The sequence below is a fragment of the Monodon monoceros genome, unplaced genomic scaffold (genome assembly GCF_005190385.1).
Source record: "Monodon monoceros isolate NGI ecotype Baffin Bay Population unplaced genomic scaffold, NGI_Narwhal_1 Super_Scaffold_8, whole genome shotgun sequence".
Taxonomy (NCBI): Eukaryota; Metazoa; Chordata; class Mammalia; order Artiodactyla; family Monodontidae; genus Monodon; species Monodon monoceros.
This window is the reverse complement of record NW_021703785.1, coordinates 26,622,843-26,646,459: the sequence shown is the minus strand read 5'-3', so window position 1 is coordinate 26,646,459 and position 23,617 is coordinate 26,622,843.

The window sequence follows — 23,617 nt, the reverse complement described above, 5'->3', positions numbered from 1 at the left end:
ACGAGCTTATTTTTGTGTATGGTGTTAGGGAGTGATCTAATCTCATACTTTTACATGTACCTGTCCAGTTTTCCCAGCACCACTTATTGAAGAGGCTGTGTTTTCTCCATTGTATATTCTTGCCTCCTTTATCACAGGTAAGGTGACCATATGTACGTGGGTTTATCTCTGGGCTTTCTATGCTAGTCCATTGACCTATATTTCTGTTTTTGTGCCAGTACCATACTGTCCTGATTACTGTAGCTTTGCAGTATAGTCTGAAGTCAGGGAGCCTGATTCCTCCAGCTCCGCTTTTCTTTCTCAAGATTGCTTTGGCTATTTGGGGTCTTTTGTGTTTCCATACAAATTGTGAATTTTTTTGTTCTAGTTCTGTGAAAAATGCCATTGGTAGTTTGATAGGGATTGCACTGAATCTGTAGATTGCTTTGGGTAGTAGAGTCATTTTCACAATGTTGATTCTTCCAATCCAAGAACATGGTATATCTCTCCGTTTCTATCATCTTTAATTTATGATTAAAGATGACACTTTAATTAGTGTCCTACAGTTTTCTGCACACAGGTCTTTTGTCTCCTTAGGTAGGTTTATTCCTAGATATTTTATTCTTTTTGTTGCAATGGTAAATGGGAGTGTTTTCCTGATTTCACTTTCAGATTTTTCATCATTAGTGTATAGGAATGCATGAGATTTCTGAGCATTAATTTTGTATCCTGCTACTTTACCAAATTCATTGTTTAGCTCTAGTAGTTTTCTGGTAGCATCTTTAGCATACTCTATGTATAGTATCATGTCACCTGCAAACAGTGACAGCTTTACTTCTTCTTTTCCGATTTGTATTCCTTTTATTTCTTTTTCTTCCCTGATTGCTGTTGCTAAAATTTCTAAAACTATTTTGAATAATAGTGGTGAGAGTGGGCAACCTTGTCTTGTTACTGATCTTAGTGGAAATGGTTTGTTTTTACCATCGAGAACGATGCTGGCTGTGGGTTTGTCATATATGGCATTTATTATGTTCAGGTAAGTCTCCTCTATGCCTACTTTGTGGAGGGTTTTTATCATAAATGGGTGTTGAATTTTGTGAAAAGCTTTTTCTGCATCTATTGAGATGACCATATGGTTTTTCTCCTTCAATTTGTTAATATGGTGTATCACATTGATTGATTTGCGTATACTGAAGAATCCTTGCATTCCTGGGATAAAACCCACTTGATCATGGCGTATGATCCTTTTAATGTGCTGTTGAATTCTGTTTGCTAGTGTTTTGTTGAGGATTTTTGCATCTATGTTCATCACTGATATTGGCCTGTAGTTTTCTTTTTTAGTGACATCTTTGTCTGGTTTTGGTATCGGCGTGATGGTGGCCTCGTAGAATGACTTTTGGAGTGTTCCTCCCTCTGCTATATTCTGGAAGAGTTTGAGAAGGATAGGTGTTAGCTCTTCTCTAAATGTTTGATAGAATTCGCCTGTGAAGCCATGTGGGCCTGGGCTTTTGTTTGTTGGAAGATTTTTAATCACAGTTTCAATTTCAGTGCTTGTGATTGGTCTGTTTATATTTTCTATTTCTTCCTGCTTCAGTCTCGGAAGGTTGTGCTTTTCTAAGAATGTGTCCATTTCTTCCAGGTTGTCCATTTTATTGGCATAGAGTTGCTTGTAGTATTCCCTCATGATCCTTTGTATTTCTGCAGTGTCAGTTGTTACTTCTCCTTTTTCATTTCTAATTCTGTTGATTTGAGTCTTCTTTTTTTTTCTTGATGAGTCTGGCTAATAGTTTATCGATTTTGTTTATCTTCTCAAAGAACCAGCTTTTAGTTTTATTGATCTTTGCTATTGTTTCCTTCATTTCTTTTTCATTTATTTCTTATCTGATTTTTATGATTTCTTTCCTTCTGCTAAATTGGTGTTTGTTCTTTTTCTCTAATTGCTTTAGGTGTACGGTTAGGTTACTTGAGATTCTTCTTGTTTCTTGAGGTAGGATTGTATTGCTGTAAACTTCCCTCTTAGAACTGCTTTGCTGCATCCCATAGGTTTTGGGTTGTCGTGCTTTCATTGTCATTTGTTTCTAGGTATTTTTTGGTTTCCTCTTTGATTTCTTCAGTGATCTCTTGGTTATTTAGTAGTGTAGTATTTAGCCTCCATGTTTGTATTTTTTACAGTTTTTTTTCCTGTAATTGATATCTAGTCTCATAGCATTGTAGTCAGAAAAGATACTTGATACGATTTCAATTTTCTTAAATTTACCAAGGCTTGATTTGTGACGCAAGATATGATCTATCCTGGAGAATGATCCATGAGCACCTGAGAAGAAAGTGTGTTCTGTTGTTTTTGGATGGAATGTCCTATAAATATCAATTATGTCCATCTTGTTTAATGTGTCACTTAAAGCTTGTGTTTCCCTACTTATTTTCTGTCTGGAGGATCTGTCCATCGGTGAAAGTGGGGTGTTTAAGTCCCCTACTATGATTGTGTTACTGTTGATTTCCCTTTTTATGGCTGTTAGCATTTGCCTTATGTATTGAGGTGCTCCTCTGTTGGGTGCATAAATATTTACAATTGTTATATCTTCTTCTTGGATTTACCCCTTGATCATTATGTAGTGTCCTTGTCTCTTGTAATAGTCTTTATTTTAAAGTCTATTTTGTCTGATATGAAAATTGCTACTCCAGCTTTCTTCTGATTTCCATTTGCATGGAATATCTTTTTCCATTCCCTCACTTTCAGTCTGTATGTGTCCCTAGGTCTGAAGTGGGTCTCTTGTAGACAGCATATATACGGGTCTTGTTTTTGTATCCATTCAGCCAGTCTGTGTCTTTTGGTTGGAGCATTTAATCCATTTGCATTTAAGGTAATTATCAATATGTACGTTCCTATTACCATTTTCTTAATTGTTTTGGGCTTATTAGTGTAGGTCTTTTCCTTCTCTTGTGTTTCCTTCCTAGAGAAGTTCCTTTAGCATTTGTTGTAAAGCTGGTTTGGTGGTGCTGCATTCTCTTAGCTTTTGCTTGTCTGTAAAGGTTTTAGTTTCTCCATCAAATCTGAATGAGATCCTTGCTGTGTAGTGTAATCTTGGTTGTAGGTTTCCCTTTCATCAGTTTAAATATGTCCTGCCAGTGCCTTCTGGCTTGCAGAGTTTCTGCTGAAATATCAGCAGTTAACCTTATGGGGATTCCCTTGTGTGTTATTTGTTGTCTTTCCCTTGCTGCTTTTAATATATTTTCTTTGTATTTAATTTTTGATACTTTGATTAATGTGTCTTGGTTTCTTTCCCCCTGGATTTATCCTGTATGGGACTCTCTGTGCTTGCTGGACTTGATTAACTGTTTCCTTTCCCATATTAGGGAAGTTTTCAACTTTAATCTCTTCAAATATTTTCTCAGTCCCTTTCCTTTTCTCTTCTTATGGGACCCCTATAAGTTGAATGTTGGTGTGTTTAATGTTGTCCCAGAGGTCTCTGAGACTCTCCTCAATTCTTTTCATTCTTTTTTCTTTATTCTGCTCTGCAGTAGTTATTTCCACTATTTTATCTTCCAGGTCACTTATCTGTTCTTCTGCCTCAGTTATTCTGCCATTGATTCCTTCTAGAGAATATTTAATTTCATTTATTGTGTTGTTCATCATTGTTTGTTTGCTCTTTAGTTCTTCTAGTTTCTTGTTAAACGTTTCTTGTATTTTCTGCATTCTATTTCCAAGATTTTGGATCATCTTTACCATCATTACTCTGAATTATTTTTCAGATAGACTACTGCCTCTTCATTTGTTAGGTCTGGTGAGTTTTTATCTTGCTCCTTCACCTGCTGTGTGTTTCTCTGTCTTCTCATTTTGCTTAACTCACTGTGTTTGGGGTCTCCTTTTCACAGGCTGCAGGTTCATAGTTCCCATTGTTTTTGGTGTCTGTCCCCAGTGGCTAAAGTTGGTTCAGTGGGTTGTGTGGGCTTCCTGGTGGAGGGGACTAGTGCCTGTGTTCTGGTGGATGATGCTGGATCTTGTCTTTCTGGTGGGCAGGACCACGTCCAGTGGTGTGTTTTGGGGTGTCTGTGACCTTATGATTAATTTAGGCAGCTTCTGTAGTAATGGGTGGGGTTCTGTTCCTGTCTTGCTAGTTGTTTGGCACAGGATGTCCAGCACTGTAGCTTGTTGGTCGTTGAGTGGAGCTGGGTCTTAGCGTTGAGATGGAGAGCTCTGAGAGAGCTTTCACTGTTTGATATTACGTGGAGCTGGGAGGTCTCTGGTGGACCAGTGTCCTGAACTGGGCTCTCCCACTTCAGAGTCACAGGCCTGACACCTGGCCTGAGCACCTAGACACTGTCAGCCGCATGGCTCAGAAGAAAAGGGAGAAAAAATAAAGCAAGAAAGGAAAAAATAGAGTTATTAAAATAAAAAATAATTATTAAAAATAAAAACATTTAAAAGTAATAAAAACACAAAACAAAGAAAAAAAGAGAGCAAACCAAAAAACAAATCCACCAATGATAACAAGCGCTAAAAACTATACTAAGGGAAAAAAAAGCTGACAGAACCCTGGGACAAATGGTAAAAACAAAGCTATACAGACAAAATCACACAGAGAAGTTACACATACACACTCACAAAAAGAGAAAAAGGAAAAAAAAAAAAAATATATATATATATACTGTTGCTCCTAAAGTCCACTGCCTCAGTTTGGGGACGATTCGTTGTCTATTCAGGTATTCCACAGATGCAGGTACATCAAGTTGATTGTGGAGCTTTAATCTGCTGCTCCTGAGGCTGCTGGGAGAGATTTCCCTTTCTCTTCTTTGTTCTCACAGCTCCCAGGGGCTCAGGTTTGGATTTGGCCCCGCCTCTGCGTGTAGGTCGCCAGAGGGCGTCTGTTCTCCGCTCCAACAGGACCGGGTTAAAGTAGCAGCTGAGTTGGGGGCTCTGGCTCACTCAGGCTGCGGGGAGGCAGGGGTACGGATGCGGGGCGAGCCTGCGGCAGCAGAGGCCAGCGTGACGTTGCACCAGCCTGAGGTGCGCCATGCGTTCTCGCAGGGAAGTTGTCCCTGGATCCCGGGACCCTGGCAGTGGTGGGCTGCACAGGCTCCTGGGAGGGGAGGTGTGGACAGTGACCTGTGCTCGCACACAGGCTTCTTGGTGGTGGCAGCAGCAGCCTTAGCGTCCCATGCCCGTCTCCGGGGTCCGCGCTGATAGCCGCAGTTCGTGCCCGTCTCTGGAGCTCGTTTAGGCGGCACTCTTAATCCCCTCTCCTCGCGCACCAGGAAACAAAGAGGCAAGAAAAAGTCTCTTGCCTCTTCATCAGGCCCAGACTTTTCCCCCGGACTCCTTCCCGGCTAGCTGTGGCGCACTAACCCCCTTCAGGCCGTGTTCACGCCGCCAGCCCCAGTCCTCTCCCTGCGCTCCGACCGAAGCCTCAGCCTCAGCTCCCAGCCCCCGCCCGCCCCGGCGGGTGAGCAGACAAGCTTCTCGGGCTGGTGAGTGCCGGTCGGCACTGATCCTCTGTGCGGGAATCTCGCTGCTTTGCCCCCCGCACCCCTATTGCTGTGCTCTCCCCCGTGGCTCCGAAGCTTTCCCCCCCACCACCCGGAGTCTCCGCCCGCGAAGGGGCTTCCTAGTGTGTGGAAACTTTTCCTCCTTCACGGCTCCCTCCCACTGGTGCAGGTCCCGTCCCTATTCTTTTGTCTGTTTTTTCTTTTTTCTTTTGCCCTACCCTACCTACATGGGGAGTTTCTTGCCTTTTGGGAGGTCTGAGGTCTTCTGCCAGCCTTCAGTAGGTGTTCTGTAGGAGTTCCAGGTGTAGATATATTTCTGGTGTATCTGTGGGGAGGAAGGTGATCTCCGCGTCTTACTCCTCCGCCATCTTGAAGGTCTCTCTCTCCTGCTTAATTACTTTTAAGCAAAAGTAATTTGAGGCTCATGAGGAAATTAAGATACAGATACCATAATGTCAGGAGTACGGTAATTGAAGAAGCAGTAGAAATGATAAACATGCATCTATTCAGCATATTTTTCATAAAACTACAATAAATAGTTATTCTAGTAAAGGCTGACAAAATTATAACTCAGATTTTTACATTCTTAAAATTTTGGCAATCTCTAATTGATCTTTTAGGTATTTGTTATTCCTCAAAACTCATGGTGGAAAATTTTCTAAAATACATTTTTCTCAAAGTGAGAATAACCTACTTTACAAATGATGAAAAAACAGTATTTTATGCTAACGTGAAGAGGGACTTTTTTTTTTAAATGCAATATTGGAGTGATGTGGCTTTAAAAGTTGCCCTTTGGAATATTTTCTTTGTTGCATCAAAACTCATGTTTATGTGACTTCAGTTAGGTTCGCTTAACTGCACACAGAGTTCAAAATACACTTAAATATTGATGGAAGCAACATTCCCACAGCCACCAATCAATTACTTTGATTCTTCTGTTTTAAAATTGGTCTGATAATGCATTTTAGAATAGGTCAATACTGCCTGCTACAAAGAGTAATATGTCTAATTTGTTTCTATTCATCATGATCATGTAGTTAAGAACAATATGCTTAGAATTTCAGGTGGTCACTGGGAAGCATGACATGTGAAACTGACAAAAGAATTTATAAAATTCCTATATGGGCATCATGTTTTTAAAATACGTAACACATCCCTGCATCTTGTTTTTCCCGTGAACATGTGATACTTTGGATATACTGCTCATTTGCATTAACTTCATTGACCTGCACACACACATTTTCTATTTACCAACTCAAAAGAGACCATTTCTCTGTGCCCAGATGCAACAAAATTTCTTGCTGTGCCCTGCAGCATCATTCAGAAAAATTAGGGAATACTTTTCACTCTTGCCTTACCTCACATTTCTTCTGAGTATGAATTCTTCATTAACAGCACCAGCAAATATTTATGAGTACCTCTGAGTGAAAAGTGTTGTGGAGATGAGACCAGAAGGACTGTAATAACATCCACTCTCATACTATTTTAAGTTCTGCTTTCACCAGTTAGAGACGGTTATCAGACAGGGGACCGAGAAGGGGAAAGAAACATGGAGGTTCATTCTCCTGCTAGTGTCCTCAGTGTACTTCACCCCTATTAAAAAATGTAAATTCATCATGTAACATACCGAAGAAGAAAACACAGCTGAGACTCAGGAAACCTCCCTGTGTGGCCTTTCTGAAAGTAACAAGCATCCTTGTGCCTGAGTTTATTCTTTATTCCTTCTTCCTTGGCAGAGCTGGAAGCAAGAAACCCAACAGGCTATTTTCACGAGTTCTGGTACATGTTGGACTCACGTTGGATGCTCTAACTTTTTGAACACTAGGGCTGTGTTTAGTGCACTGTAATCTGTATAAAGTAACTCATCCTCATAACATTAAGTGGGTACTTAGAAAAAGTTTTGTTGTTAGGGGCTGCTTTAGTACTAGGAAAGAACTTTAAACTTCATAGTGATCATTTACCTGAACTCCTATATCACCTATTGTCTGTCATTTTGACTCACCACACATATACTGCCTTGAACTGGTATGCACAATTGCAATTATTATATAATAAATACTGTAAATATGTATTACTTATCCACATATCCAGTTACTCTTTAATTGAAATAAACTCTATAAATCCAGCACTCATATATAAACCAAGCGATCACATATTATTAATACAAAAATTATAACACATAAGTTTTACACCTTTTATTAAAGGTCTTGTTATTGACCTAAGTCTGTTTGGGCATTCACAAGTACGAGGTTCTTTTGCGTAGATACACATAGCTTCTAAAGTTAAAAATAGATGAAGACTAAAATTCTCACATAAAATTTTGCAACTTAATGGTATGTTATAATAAAAGCAAGCAAGCCTGAGAATTAATTCTGTAACACATACACATGTCATCACATACATTTTTCAGTAAACAGGGACAAAAAAAGACAGATCATCTGTAAAACACATTCTTATATAACTTATTATGTGAATAAATGTGTGTCTATCAATTCAAGTAGCACATATTGTACCCTTTACGATGGAACGGACAGAAGGTGTTATAGGCTCCTGGTGGGTGGGAGTTCACCATGGACGGTGGTAGGGAAGGAAATCATCACAAAAGAAGCTAATCTGGAGCCAGACTGCCAAGAAAAGGAGGTCTTAGATGGATGGAGTGGGCCCAAGGGCATCCTAAGCAGGAAAGAACCAACAAAAAAGTTCCGAGGTGGAAACACCTCTCTACGTAGGCAGACCCACATGTTTACGGAGGTGCACTTTTCCTAATTCCAGCCATCAAAGTTGGAACAACATTTTGAAAGTGAGGAACATTATCATCAAATTATAGGTGTCTTAGCAGCCATACCACCAGAATTAATCTATCCTAATAGGACAACCAGGAATAAAGACTGTGGATTTTCTATTTTTTATAGGCAACTTGACTTTCAGAACATTTTACAACCTATTCTCTAAAACGTGAAGGACTGGGAAAACACTACCTGTGATCCCACAGCAGTACAGTGTGCTACCATGTGTTAAAATGCCAAGGAGGCAACAGCCTTTCCCCATGTTCACCTGTTCATTCATTCAATCAATCAATCAATCAGCAATCTGGATAAAAGCTAGGACTGCTTTTTTAGGGTGGCTGGAATCCTGGTTTATTTGGACAACGTCTAAAAGGCAGGCTTACCTAGGATCCTCAAACTGACTTTAAAATGCGGTTCCAATGTATGAAGTAGAAGGTCAGTGAGGTGTCTCCATCTGCACGCATTATTCACTCTCACTTTGCAAGGGCATCCGGAGAACTGGCAAGAGTTGCCAGCCGTTCTTCTGTCTGCAGCATAAAAAAACTGAACTTCCAGGCATTGAGGTATTTTACTAGGATGACTAAATGTCCAAACTTGCCTTAGACAGTCCCAGTTTTGCCCATTGTCAGGTGTGTGATTATTAATAGCACCTAATTCCCTTCTTTAAAATGTCCCACTGACACAATAAATTACACGGTCGCTTTAATACTTACTTCAGCCTTTGGTAACAGGTCACTAAATCTATTAACAAGTTAGGAAAGAAGGCTTCTGACAGGTTAAAGGCTTCTAACCAAGAAAAACTGGTGGAGGGATTTCTTGAACTAGTTACATGGCACTAAAAAACGAATCAGTTTGGTCAACAGAGCAGGACAATTGATAAGTCAGGGGAACATCACCATGGCTGGGGGTCAAGATCACAGATTCAAGCCGGGCAGCCAGGTTCACATCCCAGCTCTGCTCACTTCCTGCCCATGTGAACTTACCCTCACTGGTCTCTGTTTCCTCACCTGTAGAGTGGGGATGATAAGAGTACCTGTCATAGGCTTGCAGTGATGATTATATTAATTCATTTTAAGTGCCTTAGAACAGTGCCTGGCACACTGTCAGTCATATAATAAGGGTTTGCTCTCACTGCTACATCATTCAGAAAAGTAGGCATGGGAGTGCAGAAATATCTTCGAGATCCTGACTTCATTTCCTTTGGATACATGCCCAGATAATATGATGGTTCTATTTTTATTTTTTTTGAGGAATCCGTACTGCTTTCGGCAATATCTGCACCAATTTTCATTCCCACCAGCAGTGCACAAGAGTTCCCTTTTCTTCACATCCTCACCAATATTTGTCTTGATAACAACCATTCTAACAGATGCCAAGTGATATCTCATTGTGGTTTTTATTTGCATTTCGTTGATGAATCGTGATACTCAGCACCTTTTCACATACCTGTTAGCCATTTACGTGCTCTTCTGAGAAATGTCTCTTCAGGTCCTTTCTCCTTTTTTTAAATCAGGTTATTTGGTTTTTTGCTACTGAGTTGTATGTTCATTGCAGCATTATTCACAATAGTCAAACACCTAAATGTCCATCAGCAGATGAATAGAAAAAATGTGATCTATCTATCTATCTATCTATATATATATATAATATGTACAGGTATATATGCATATATATGGGAATATTATTCAACCTTAAAAAAGAAGATCCTGTCACTTGCAACAACCTGAAGGACATTATGCTAAGTAAAATAATCCAGACATAGGAAGACAAATACTGCATGATCTTACTTATACGTGGAATGTAAAATAGTCAAACTCATAGAAGCAGAGTTTGGGAGAACTCTGAGGGGAGGGAGAAATTAGGTGATGTTGATCAAGGGGGTACAAAGTTTCAGTTATGCAAAATGAATAAGTTCTGGAGGTCTAATGTTGACCATGGTTAACAACACTGCCGTATACTTAAAATTTTACTAAGAGGACAGATCTTAAGTGTTTTCACCACACAAAAGAAAGGAGAGAGAGAGAGAGAGAGAAAGGAAGGAAGAAAGAAAGGAAGGAAGGAAGGAAAAGAAAGAAGGAAAGAAGAAAGAAAGAAAGAAAGGAGAGAGTGGGAGGGAGGGAGGGAGAGAGGAAGGAAGGGAGGAAGGAAGAAGGAAAGAAAGGGGGAAATGGTAACTATGCGAGGTGTAGACGTGTTAATTAGCTTGGTTGTGATTATTTCACAATGTAAAACGTATACCAAAACACCAAGTTGTACACCTTGAATATATACAGATTTTATTTATCAATTATACCTCAATAAAAGCTTAAAAAATGTAGGTACGGGACTTCCCTGGCATCCAGTGGTTAAGACTCCATGCTTCCAATGCAGGGGGCGCGGGTTCGATCCCTGGTCCGAGAATTAAGACCCCACAAGCCGCAAGGCCAAAAAGAAAAAAATGTAGGTAAGCATGGATGAGTTAACAGATCTTGTATAGACACAGCCTTAACTAAGCAATGTCAACCACCCAGTTTAATAGACTATACAGCAGATTTAATAGTCCAGAAAACCAATGGCATGTTGCTATAAGCCTTTAAGATATTTGGTATCTATATTATAATAAAAACAAAATTTTTATTTACAATAACATTTTTTGCTTATGTGAAGTGAAACCTGTCTAATTTTATCTCACTGACAACTATAGAAATGTCACTGTGCTTCACTTCATTACTCTCAAGACATAAAGGGTTCTGGTGTCTATGTTATAGCATCTTAAATTTTTTATCTTCTAATATTAAAATAGGTCTACACTCTCACTGAATATAAACTTCACTTACATCTCTCTAGTTCTGTGTAAAAGGTATCATATACATTTTTGATTTGGATATGCCACTAAACTAGATAAACTTCATGGTATACATGAGAGGCAGTATATATTTAACTTGAAAAAGAATCGCTGAGGTTAATAGGATACATTAACTTCATAACACTTGACTGTTGGCTATTGAATTGGGGATTAAGATATCAGACAGTTCCCAAAAGTAAATAGCTTGACAGAATGATCACAATGGAATTTAGAAATTAAATATAAAAGACTATGTTAATGTGGTATAAGTGGGAACATGAGAAAATATCAAAAGTTGAAGTTTTTGTTGGAAGATGAATTTGAAATGATCTCTTATGCATATGCAACTTTTTAATACATACTCTCTGAGGTACATTTACACTCACATTTAGAAGTCTAATTAGTAATAAAAAGGGAAGAGTTCGTAATGATAGGACCCTGCTCTTAGGGTCCCTATTATAGATTCTGAAAACAAATTCATTAATATCATAATATACATGATGTCATTTTCTGTACCTAAATACTGCAGCCCAAAAGCTTTTTCTTTCTCTCCTTCCTCCCTCCCTCCCTTCCTTCCTTTTTTTCTTTCTTAAACATTTAATGTGTAATTTTGAAGCCTGGGGATCTTGTTTCTTTCAAAATCATACTTTTTAACATTTTTCTTCTGCAAAACAAAAGACTTGAAAAAGAAGCAGCCATAACACTTTGAAATGTGTGCTATTTCTAATGTGTGCTGTTTCTTGGAAAGGCTAACAGGCATTTGGATAGTGAACCATCAAAAACATCACTTCTAAGGCTTTTCTTTCAGGCTATTACTGGTAGACTGCCTCTTAACCCTTGAGGCAACTCAACAATTGAGTTAAGCAGATTTTCGTGTATCGGTTTTGCCTGTCACATGGTTGACTTAACTTCAGGATATACTTTGCAGCTGAAGGTTCATTTCCCTCAGTTTGTTAAGTGGATAATTATAAAGGTTCACAAAAGAACTGACACCAGGGAAAGAGAGGGGCCTGGCTTCTCTCAGCAGCCCCAAGAGGCCTGTACAAGTGTCATTTATAAAAACAGAGCACAAATTAAACAATGGCCGTCATAAGCTGCCAGGCGCTGGGGTATAATGAAAGGGAAATTCTTATGTAGATGCAAAGCAGGCACTAAACTGTTGGGACTTTTGTTTATTTTTTTACATTGATAGCTAAGTCCTAATATAAATCATTGTATTGAAGGTTCAGCTGCAAAAATAAAATTTTAAACCTGAATTGACCATAACAAGCTAAACAAAAAGATAATTTTGTACCTGCAGCTGAGATTTACACTTTTCTGTTCTTTCTATGATATATTGAAAATATTTTTGGATCCCAATAAAAAAATTGGACTTATTTTCTGAATAAGCATGCATTTTAAATAAGTTATTGGAAATAATGACCGGAAATATAAGCGTGAGACGAAAACACCTGTATTAAGAAACAAACCTTTTCCATCAAATTAACAACCAGCATTCCTATTTAGAGGCAGTACCATGAATTCTAAATGCCAGCCATTTTAACGTTTGAAAAAAGTGTAAACGACAAGGAAAACTCCCTTTACTTGGGAGTCTGATAGCTAATGAAACAGAATGGAAATTGCTGCATTGTTTCTAGCTTTCAACAAAACATCCCTACACATAGTGTTCGCATCATTATGTAAGACATTTGCAAATATGTATAATGCTTTTGCCTATGGGAAAACTCTCTTGTTCTCATGTATTCCTGAAAGATGAATGAACAATTCTTTAGGTATGATAAAAAGATTCAGAGGGTTGGATAGAGCAGTAATATTAAAGCCACAGGCTCATAATTTAAATTTTTTTTAAATGTCAACTGCTAACATTGCAGGTCTATGTTTTACTTAAAGAATTTTTTTTCTCTGCAAACTCACCACTTCTTTTCCAATTCCTTTTCGGATTCACCCCTTATTGGCTGGAGGCTGCCTGCTTTGATACTTCTTCAGCAGGGATCTTGTGAAGTTAGAATATTCTTCGGCTTCAGATCTCTGATCTGGATTTTTGCCTGGTCTCTAGATTTTCAGTAGCCTCTGAAACAATTGCTAAATTTGGACATCAGTAGATATCCATGCATCTCATTATCAGCTGAATTTAGTGATCAGACCAGGAGCTGATTTTTAGAGCTATTTGGGTTCCACTGACTGAAACTGTAAAAATGTGAAGAGAGTTTTCATCACGTTTTGACATATAGAAAGCAGATGGAGGGGTAGTAATGGATTTGATAGAGCAGAGGAGATTAGAACATAAATGCTGGCAGAGATGGAACAGCAACACAGTTGAGCCGGTTTGTCCCATGAACCCCTGAGACCTTCCGCACTTAGAGACATCAGGTATCTGACAGTGCAAAGCCAAAAAGACAGTCACTGAAACTCCCAAGAAGATGAGAGTTTTATTTTATGGAACAAACTGAGCAGAAAGTTTCTAGATTCAGGTACAACAGGCAGAAAATTGGTCAGGGTCATGATACGGAGCTGATAATAGTGATTTGATTAAGAGAAAGCAGGTTCATAGTGTGCTCACCACCAGCTGGAAAGTAGGAAATTTGAAGGCATCTTCCCTGGGGAAACTGAACGAACTTTTAGAGATCTTCTGATGAAAAGGTCACCTTGCTTCCTGATGAGTCCACAGTGAAGTCCTTCAGTGGAAAAGTCCCATCCATACATATGGAGCCTCTGATTTTTTTTTTAGTGCTTCATTCATAAGCATTAACAGCAGCAAGGGGTCACCAGGCATTTGAGGAAAGCCACCAATCTGAAAAAGAGTGTAAAAATAATCACACAAACAAAGAATTTCAGAGCAGACACACAATGCAGAGTACAGAAGAAATTTTTTTAAATAACAATATCCCCATAGAAGGACAAATATTATATCACTTATATGTGGAATCTAAAAAATAATAAACCTATTTACAAGCAGAAATAGGCTCACAGACATAGAAAACAAAATTATGGTTACCAAAGAGGGCTGGTGGGAGGAATAAACTAGGAGTATAGGATTAACAGATACATACCACTAAATATAAAATAAACAGCAACGATTTACATAAATAATAATAATAATCATATCCTTAGAGAGTCAAGAAAAAATATTGTGTTCATAAAACAGGAGCAGAATGCTGTGAAAAAGAAAAATCAGAAACAAGAAAGAGCTATTATAAATTAAGGATAGGATTGTCAAAATGACAATTTAATAGAAAGCTGACAGATAAAGACATTAAAATTTCCCAGAAAGTATATCAAAAAGACAAACAAATGGAAAATGGATGAATAAAAAAGTTGAGAAGATAAAATGTGTTATTAATAAGAAATCTAGAGAGAATAGGAAGAATGGAGCAAAAAAAAAAAAAGATCCAAAAAAGTAATACAAGATAAACACTCAGAACTGAGGGCATTTGTCTCCAGGTTGTAAGGATACTGTAAGTATTCAGCCCAATAAATGAAAAAAAAATAAAAGACCAAACCAAGCCACATCGTCATGAATTTTCAGAACACCAAAGATAAACACAAAATCTTTAATACTTCAAGAAAGAAAGAAGGAAAGGAAAGAGAAAGAGACTTAGAAAAATTCAAGAGACAAAGCAACAGATCACATATATAAAGAGCACGGAATCAGAATGGCAACAGAGTTCTCAAAAACAACGTAGGAAACTAGAAGAAGTGGAAAATTTCTCTCAAAATCCTAAGGCAAAATGACTTTAAAACAAAAATTTTATATTATCACTATTCTCAATTGGGTCTGAGAGTAGAATAAATATATATATGGACATACCAGGGCTCCAAAAATTTTACCTACCATCACCTATTTTTTAGGAACTTACTGCAGGTAAGTTCAGCTGTACTGTTTTAGTTATTACTGTTTTAATAGTTATTAGTAACACCCCTTTTATTCTCAAAGATGTCCTAGTTATTTTTAAAGGTAGATATATAATTTCATATATTATGACATTGAAAATTCTTAACCAGATTTCTCCACTTTGGTTCAATGTCAAAAAAAAACATGATAAAATTAGTGAATTTATTTAAATACAATCTGAAAAGTGAATCAGAAAGTATACATGATTATCTTGAAGCTATGAAATAATCTTGCTATGAGGAAACCTCTTATTAGCAGATGCAACTTTTCCTCCAATTTAAACAAAAAGAATACATAAAAATAAGCTTTCAGCACTCATAACGTCATTCAGATGTTTTACTTGTTTTTGCTACTCATATAAGTCAATATAAAATGCGTACCCAAAGACTGCTTTCATGAGAGAAGACATCTATTAGGGTAATCATGAAATTATGAATCTAATAATATGAATTCCAAAGATGTAATTTCAAGTTCTTCAGATTCAGTGTCAGTTGTCTTTGTAGCAATTAAAACATGGAATTCTTTATTTGGAGCCTAAAAAATTAAAATGTCTAAAGCGTATACACTCTTTAAAGATGGTCTAAATGTAAAAATTAGTTCAGAGATTTGATGCACACACACATAAGAGGCATTGTGCTACATGTTTTCCATGCACACAAAGAGATGGTTACATTTGTGGGCTCCAGAAGGTCTAATTGGATTTTCTTAGCTGTGTGACCCTGGAGAAACTTGCAAAACCCCTCTGTGCTTTAGTTTCCTCATCTGTAAAATGTAAAACACCTCACAGTTTGGTGTGCTTTGGGTCAGAATATGTTTGCCAGTCTCTGTTTTGTTATATGGAAGTTTCCCAAATATCGTTGTATTACTAAGCCTTTGTTGGAGTTCTCTTAAAGTCAGTAGGTTAGTCTTCTTTCTCCCAAACACTATATAGTATAGCAAGCTATACTGTGTAGTTTAAAATATGAGTGCCTGCCATTCCATCATCCAACAGAAGTGAAGACAGAAGGAAAGATACTGTACCTATGTGATTGTCAGCCACAATTTCCCATCCTTGTCCACTTGAAAGTAGAGCAAGCATGCTGTAAACAATCTGTCAATGACTTCACTAGGCTGCTTGGATAAGCTATGGATTCCAGATCTTTCTCTGTGGATAGAGTTACATACACCGACCAAGAAGCCAAGAAGCTAGAATATACGGGAAAGAGAAATAACTTGCCTAACACATTATGATTATGGTTGGTGCCTGCTGGTTCTGAAACTATGACGAGAGGCTGTGTGGTCCACAGCAAGACTGAGTTATGTAGCCAAATAATAGGTTAATGTTGGCAAGTTCCTAGATGAAATAACTCCCTTTCTAAATAATTAATTCTCAACATCTTAAAAATGTACGGCTTTAAGCATTATTGTGTTAACATGTATTTTAGGATTTGAGGATAAAAACATATGGTTTGTTTTCTTTTTTCCTTTCTTTCTTCTCATATGAAAGCAAGTGGTGATTAAAGAATTGAAGTTTTCTGGTGAATGAAACAGCCAGACCACTTTTCATGACAAAGTTGGTAATTAGAAGGCCAATTTAATGGTGAATCAGGCAGAAATATTCAAACCATGACAAATGACTTTAATAATGCAGCTTGCAATGCTGGAACAGAAATAAATTTCACTTCCTCAAACTCTCGCCTTTTTCTGCCTGCCTGGAAGATAGAACTGTCCAGGAGGTATTTTGTACCCTTTATTCAGTAAAGCTCTTACTAGATTTTAAGTGACCAAATAGCTTGCAAATGCAAAACATCATTCAACTTCCTATGACTTTTTTTTTTTCCTGAAGGTAGACCGCGTTCAGAATTCTGAGTAAGTCAAGATTTATTTTTCTTCTGTTCTGCTTAGCCCTGCAATAGTGTTTTATTGTTGCCACTCTGACTTGAGGTATTAAAGGGAGCTACATTGGTCTCAAAATTGAAAGCTAATTTTGGTGTTTGTCATAAGTTTGTTAAGACCACATGCATTCCACAGTTTGAAAAATTTCATTATTCGGTCCATGCTGGGGCTTCGTAATTGGATAGTAAGGATGTTCAAAGACTAATTTAGTGAATTGCACAATATTTTAAATGGAATTATGCAGGTTTATGGGTCCTTAGGGGATTCAGCTAGAAGCCTCTAGAGAAAATCTGTTTATCAGTAAATGATATTAGCAGCTTTCACCTAGCTTTTGTCTTCATTAAATTGCTGCTCTCCCAATTGAGGGTCACATCTGAGGCCTGCTTTGATAATTTGTCATTATTGTCTTGTTTATTGGAGCATAAAGTTGATACAGGCCGGGCTGTGCTGTTTATACACGATGTGCAAAGAAGTTTCTATTAACAATTCCACTGGTGCTAAATCAAAGTGGAATTTTTCAGGATTCAAGAGAGGTGATCATTTGTAGCATTCTAATTTCCTCTCAAACTCTCTGAGTACATGCCATGTACCCTTCTCTAATATGTATAACACATAATGGCATTGCTAGAACCAATTCTCTGCAGACTTTTAAAAAAATCCATTTTTATCTTTAAAAATAAGGTTGAAAGTTGAAATTCTTTCCATAGTACTGACCTGTCAGATAAAACCAAATCCATGCCACAGAGTTCCCTTAAAGTATGACATTGACACATAATGACCATTAACTATCTTAAGAGACTTGGGGTTACAGTTGAGATATTAAAATTATTAAGAAACATACTATTTATTGTAGCACAATCGAGCATACTTTTCATTGCACTTACGTGTTCTAAGTCCAGCAATAGGAGGGGAATTCCTTGTTCACGGCTTACTTTGAAAGTATCACTGAGCATGTTTAAAATCAATTGGTTTCTGGCTGTGCTTTACGTGTGGATTGCCATGAGGTGTTTTTTCCCAACGATGACATGGGGTCTAGAACTGGGAAAGAAGGCATGTAGACTCTATTTCCAATCAGGCCTCTAATTCCAAGCATTTTTAATTTGCATGTCTCATGCGTGCTTTTCTGTCTTCTTAGCAGAGTCATTTGATAGACACTGGTCTTCCCTCAGTATATGATCTGGCACTGGTAGCTTCAGACGTATCTCCCTTTTCCACCTCCATCTTCTATTCTTCTACCCTTCGTTTCAGTCGCTCCTGCCCCCAGGGGCAATACTATTTATTTCTCAATGAGAGACTGGGCGTAGTAGGAAGCTCAACAAAAGTTCAGCAGCCGATGCCCACCATACTTTTGTGGTACAACTTGGGAGAAAGACCTCCCAGTCCCTCTGCAACACAAAGGGTGGATTCTCCTTTGGAGCCCGCGTAGGATAGGAGCAGCTCAGCAGAGGTTTTATCGTGCACCTCCAGCTTTCCCACTTACTGAGCCATCCTTGGCTCTACTCTCCCTGGAAGGGAGGCTGAGAAGGACCAGTGTTCATTTGGGGGTCTAACTGCGTCCTACAGAATGTGCAAGGGGTGTTGGGATGTCAGGAAGGCAAAGGCCAGCCCTTCACCTGTAAAAGTTCCACCACCTCGAGGGCTCAGAATGATGGCTTAGGCTCTCCTTATGAAAGTTCTCAGGCCAGGAACCTAGGCAAACCTCATTTTTATATACTATTACCTCACACATCTACAGCTTTTAAAGATTTATGGTTATTATCGCCATCTACTCACCCACATAATCACCAGCCTTTCACTTTAAAATGGTTAAAATTGTTTCATAGATTACAGATCGTTAATGTAAATTAGACTATTTCTTTATTTCTTAGTTTTTAAAAGGAAAAGAACAGCTCTCTCTCTAACACACACACACACACTTTTTTTTTTTTACTTGAAAATTTTAAATGGCTCTCCAGACACCTCTTTCAATAATTCTTACCCTCCAAAGCTAGGCTGCCTTTTAATTTCACTTTAAAATAGCTACATTGGGACCATAATATGATTAGAACTAATGAATATTGTGGAGAGAAGAAAAGAAATTTTATTTAAAATCTTTAAAAAGTATAAATACTTCATGTAAGGACCTATGGTTCATCCTAGCCCAGTCAAGGACTCAATTTTGATTCTGAGGATAAATCACTTGAGTGCATCAGGCCACCTTCCTTGTCTGCTTCTTCACTGAATTATAGGAAGCAACTGTATTAAAATTAGTTGCCATCTCTTAATAATAATAATAATAGCAAAATTGTCTAAGTGCAAAGGCAGTAGAAACTACTCATATGCTGGATCTAATAAAATCTTGCCTGTTTCCTTTTTAAGGAGCTCTGGACATAGAGAATTAGCAGGATGACATCAAATAGACATTTAATAAATTTGCCAACTTATTACTGAATATTCTAAACTTACCTAAAAAGTTCTTTCTTTCAACAAGAGTTCTTTATTTTTGACTAGATTCTTTTTAAAAAATTGATGTCTCAAGCTTAAACCAGGCATCTGGAATTTGCTTGGTAGTTTCTGAAATCTAAGATGGTTTTGCCAGAATGACTTGGATGTCAGAATCTGTACTGTTTAAGGGCGTTCCCTTTGGAATGAACTAGTGTTCCTGAAACATAGTTCCATCTTTCTTAAGACCTTTGTGAGCCTTAGTAACTTCCCCATAAATCATAACTTCCCCTCTATGGAGGTCTTTCTCTCAAGGCGTGGGCACTGTTCTCAGCCTATAGCCCCCTTGTTCTGTAATGAGAGGCACTTTCTCCATGCTTTCCTCTCACCACCCATATCCTAAGCACCCATAACCTATGGAGTCTGATTTCTCCATAACACACTTTAAGAATGTTTGGTGAGTTATTTTGAATAGAGACAGCAAGAATTGTTGAGTTTTGTAGAGTTTTGAGAGGCAGTAACATGGAAGAGCCCAGAACAAGATGGTAGGTCTAGATGTCGGGGACCTGGAGGCTAATTTTGCTTCTGCAACCTTGAGCAAGTGCCCTCACAACTTGCCTTTATCCCCCTCTGCCCTGGAATGACGAAATGACGAGGTGGTGAAGAGGCTTTGGCTTGCTGTGCATTTGTCACGACAACCCGTGAGCCCCCTGAGAAGTTCAGAGGAAAGGAGAGCTGGTATTTCCCCATCATTCAGACTGGGTGTGCTCAACCCTACAACAGCCCAACGCTCAAAGCTAGGGATTCCGGGCTTCCCTGGTGGCGCATGTGGTTGAGAGTCCGCCTGCCGATGCAGGGGACACGGGTTCGTGCCCCGGTCCGGGAGGATCCCACATGCCGCGGAGCGGCTGGGCCCGTGAGACATGGCCACTGAGCTTGCGTGTCCGGAGCCTGTTCTCCGCAACGGGAGTGGCCACAACAGTGAGAGGCCCGCGTACCGCAAAAAACAAAAACAAAAAAACTAGGGATTCCACTGCAATGGCTGGAAACACACAGTTTTGTAGGCTTACTCTAGCCTAAAGAGAAGACTACAAATAGGCTTGTCAGCAGAAACCAGCTAAGCTGCGTTCATTTTTCTTCTTCTAGCTTTAGTATTCTTATTTTCTGCTTAGTCTTGAGCTTATTTAATTCTTCTATGGAATTTTAAAAGCTATGACAGTTCTTATATTTGGTGAGAAATGATGAATACACAAAATGCTTCTGGCTTTAAAAGCATTAGATATGTTGAAGTGGCTTTATATATTGATAGATAGAATCCTGGATTTTGAGCAAAGAAGATCTAAAAGTCCTACTATTCCTTGACCTGTAAAACAGAGAAAATAGTACTTACCCCATTCTCACAAGGCTTGTTGCAACTTAAGGACTTATCCATCGTTGTGTTAAATAGCAAACAAAAAAGTTTGGAGAAGACGTGTTTATATTCAACTAGATAAGCAAAAATAAAACAACACAATAATTTGATTTAGTTATGAAATTCAGAAATATAGACAGCTCTACTTAAATGCAAGTAAACACAGCTTTGAAGCATCACTTGCCCCTTGATGTGATCATGTTTTTAAATGGAACTTTACATAATGTGAGAAAGAAATGTGCATTTGCAGACATTGTTTTATCTATGTTTTCAGTTGTGAATATGTTTCAGCTTGATTTTCAGAAAACTGACCATTGAAAATTTTTCTTTAAGTAAGTACACCTGAGTCCTAGAATACAGGGTCTTTATTCCCTGAAAAAGCAGAAAATGCCTCAATAAATTTGTCTCTTCCTCTTTGAGTCAGCTTGCACTTCAAAATTTTATACTTTTTTCTGGTTGGGGATTTGTTTTTTTGTTAATGTGAAGACATTGGGGACTTTAGTTACAAATCCATCAATGCTGTGTGTTGGGGGCTGGAAGCAGGGACAGGGAGATCAAGGGAAGGTGAAAAACAGAAAATAGGGAAGAGAGAAGATAAATATATAAGATAAAAAATATATATAGCTGATAATTGTTAAAAGAGGTTTAAAAAATAAAATAAATAACAAAATAGGTTCTACTTCTCTATTGAGCATTTTAATTACGTTACTTTCCAAATTATTTGTGTTAACCTAAAAATGATAAGGAACTACAGTTTTTATGCATTTTTCCTACCCCCAGATAAACCATATTAATGAGAATTCCGATTGGGCATGATATATCTGGTCCCAGAGGAAAAGGAAGTCTTGTTAAGCACATGCAGGGAGAAGGGGTCTTTCTGGGGCTACTGGGGTCAAGTATCTCAACAGGACGCTTCCGTGGCCACATTTCTTGCCTGGTGAGTTTCCCTTCCGTGCCCACTCACTGTTCCCAGGAGCTACTTTGTTACAAAAACAATTCCAAGACTTCCATGCTTCCCCCAGTTTCACAGTTGTGGGGCATCTCCTAATCTCATGTCATTCTGTGTACTTGTTTGGGATTTTTTCAAAACTATTCCATGATGGTAGTTCACGCTGAAGTTTTAGTTTTGCATATCGCTGCCATCCCAATTATATTTATATTTGTATAGTAGGTTCACTAGGCGAGGCATTGCAGACCATTTTAAAGGACTGAATGCATTTGAAATTGAACAAAATAAATGTTTGGCAAAGTATGCCCCGATGGAAGAGTACTCCTACAAAATCCTCTTCTATCAAAAGAAATATCTGGACAAATAATGTGGTAAATACTGCATACTATCTACCCACCTGGTTAGCCACAACACACATTAGTAAATTGAACCTCTGAGAAATCCTGTGGAAAAGTACCCATTTCACTGTATTTAACCCAGAGTTTCTCAATCACTTCTGACTCCTTTTTGGAGTAGCACATATTCGCATGCTGTGTAATAGTTTTGGGAGGCATACCCTTTGGGAAAGGCTGGCCAAGGTACTTCAGAAATGAAAGGAACTAACATTTGAGATGGAATAATACAGCAAACAATGGCCAAGATCAAACAGGGGAGACAAGAGATAAGCTCATCCCATTTTCTAACCCCCCCTTAACGCCCCACGTATATTTGGAATTGGCCAACAGAAAGATTCGGTATTACTGCCTAGAAATGCTGAGGCAAAATGAGCAAGCAAAGTTCAACATAAATGCGTTTTTGGTATATAAGCCAAAATACCACTAGAATTTGCCTTGACTGCTTAACCCTTAGATCAAGCAGTAATTTTATTATATCATCAATTCCAATACCCAAGTTACAGTAACCCAGATTATTATTCATATTTTTAAAGCCAATGAAATATGTTCCAGAGGTTGTCAGGTTGACTAGTTGACCAAGTCATAATACATGGTCACAGGGCTCCAAGTTGACCTCAGACTTAGGGTTCATACTTCATGCTTTGGTTTCTTCAAAGAATAAAATTATTAACATGCAACCCCCCAAATCAATGAGATGCCGTATCAATTAAAAAAATTCAAGTCCTTCTGGCCAGGGAGTCTCATCTGGCAGCTGTTTTCTAAATAATACGGAGAAATCAGAACAGTCACATCTTCCATGCACCAAACCCCCAGCATGTTGGAGAGGCTGCCAGAAAACATATATTTTTAGTCCTGTGTTACAGCTGAAGACCCCAATCACACAAAGACTTTATATTCAGTGAGACTGAATTCTCTTTCTCTTTCCAAGCTACCTTGCTTCGTGAAATTGGGCAATTTATCACACAATGGCCTGCAGCAGATTTAGTATATGCAAGTGATTAGTTTGTCTCTTCCCCAAGCAGCCTTGATGTAGTTGGGGAAGAGTGGCAGCAGCAAGGGAAGGTCACTTATAACACAAATCCTCTGGGGAACTGCTAATGGGCTATTGACCCTTCCCCACTTTAGGTCCATGTGTCATATTTGATTCTGGTTTCTTGAGATGTAATTTCCAAGTGGTGATGGTTCAAAGTCTACACAAGATGGGCTGTTCCATCAAGTTTTAAGCACGGTATTATTCACACCATGAATGGCAGGTGCCAGTTGATTGGATTGCAGATAATTTTACCAATTTCCAGCTAGCCCAAGGCAAAGAAAAAATACACTATTGACAATATTGGTTAAGTTAATAACCAAAAGTACATTATACCTTCACCCTTGCATTTAACACCTTTCCCTCTCTCCCCCTTAGCCTATTTCCACAAGGTCTGGGAAACCAAGTCAACATTTTTGGTATGGTGTGTCACTTAGGTCTATTTTTGCAATGAATTTAATGAGCCCCTTTCCTGCCAACTGATGACTTTTATTGCATTGCCATCAAAAAGTCTGTGGAGGGCTTCCCTGGTGGCGCAGTGGTTGAGAGTCCGCCTGCTGATGCAGGGGAC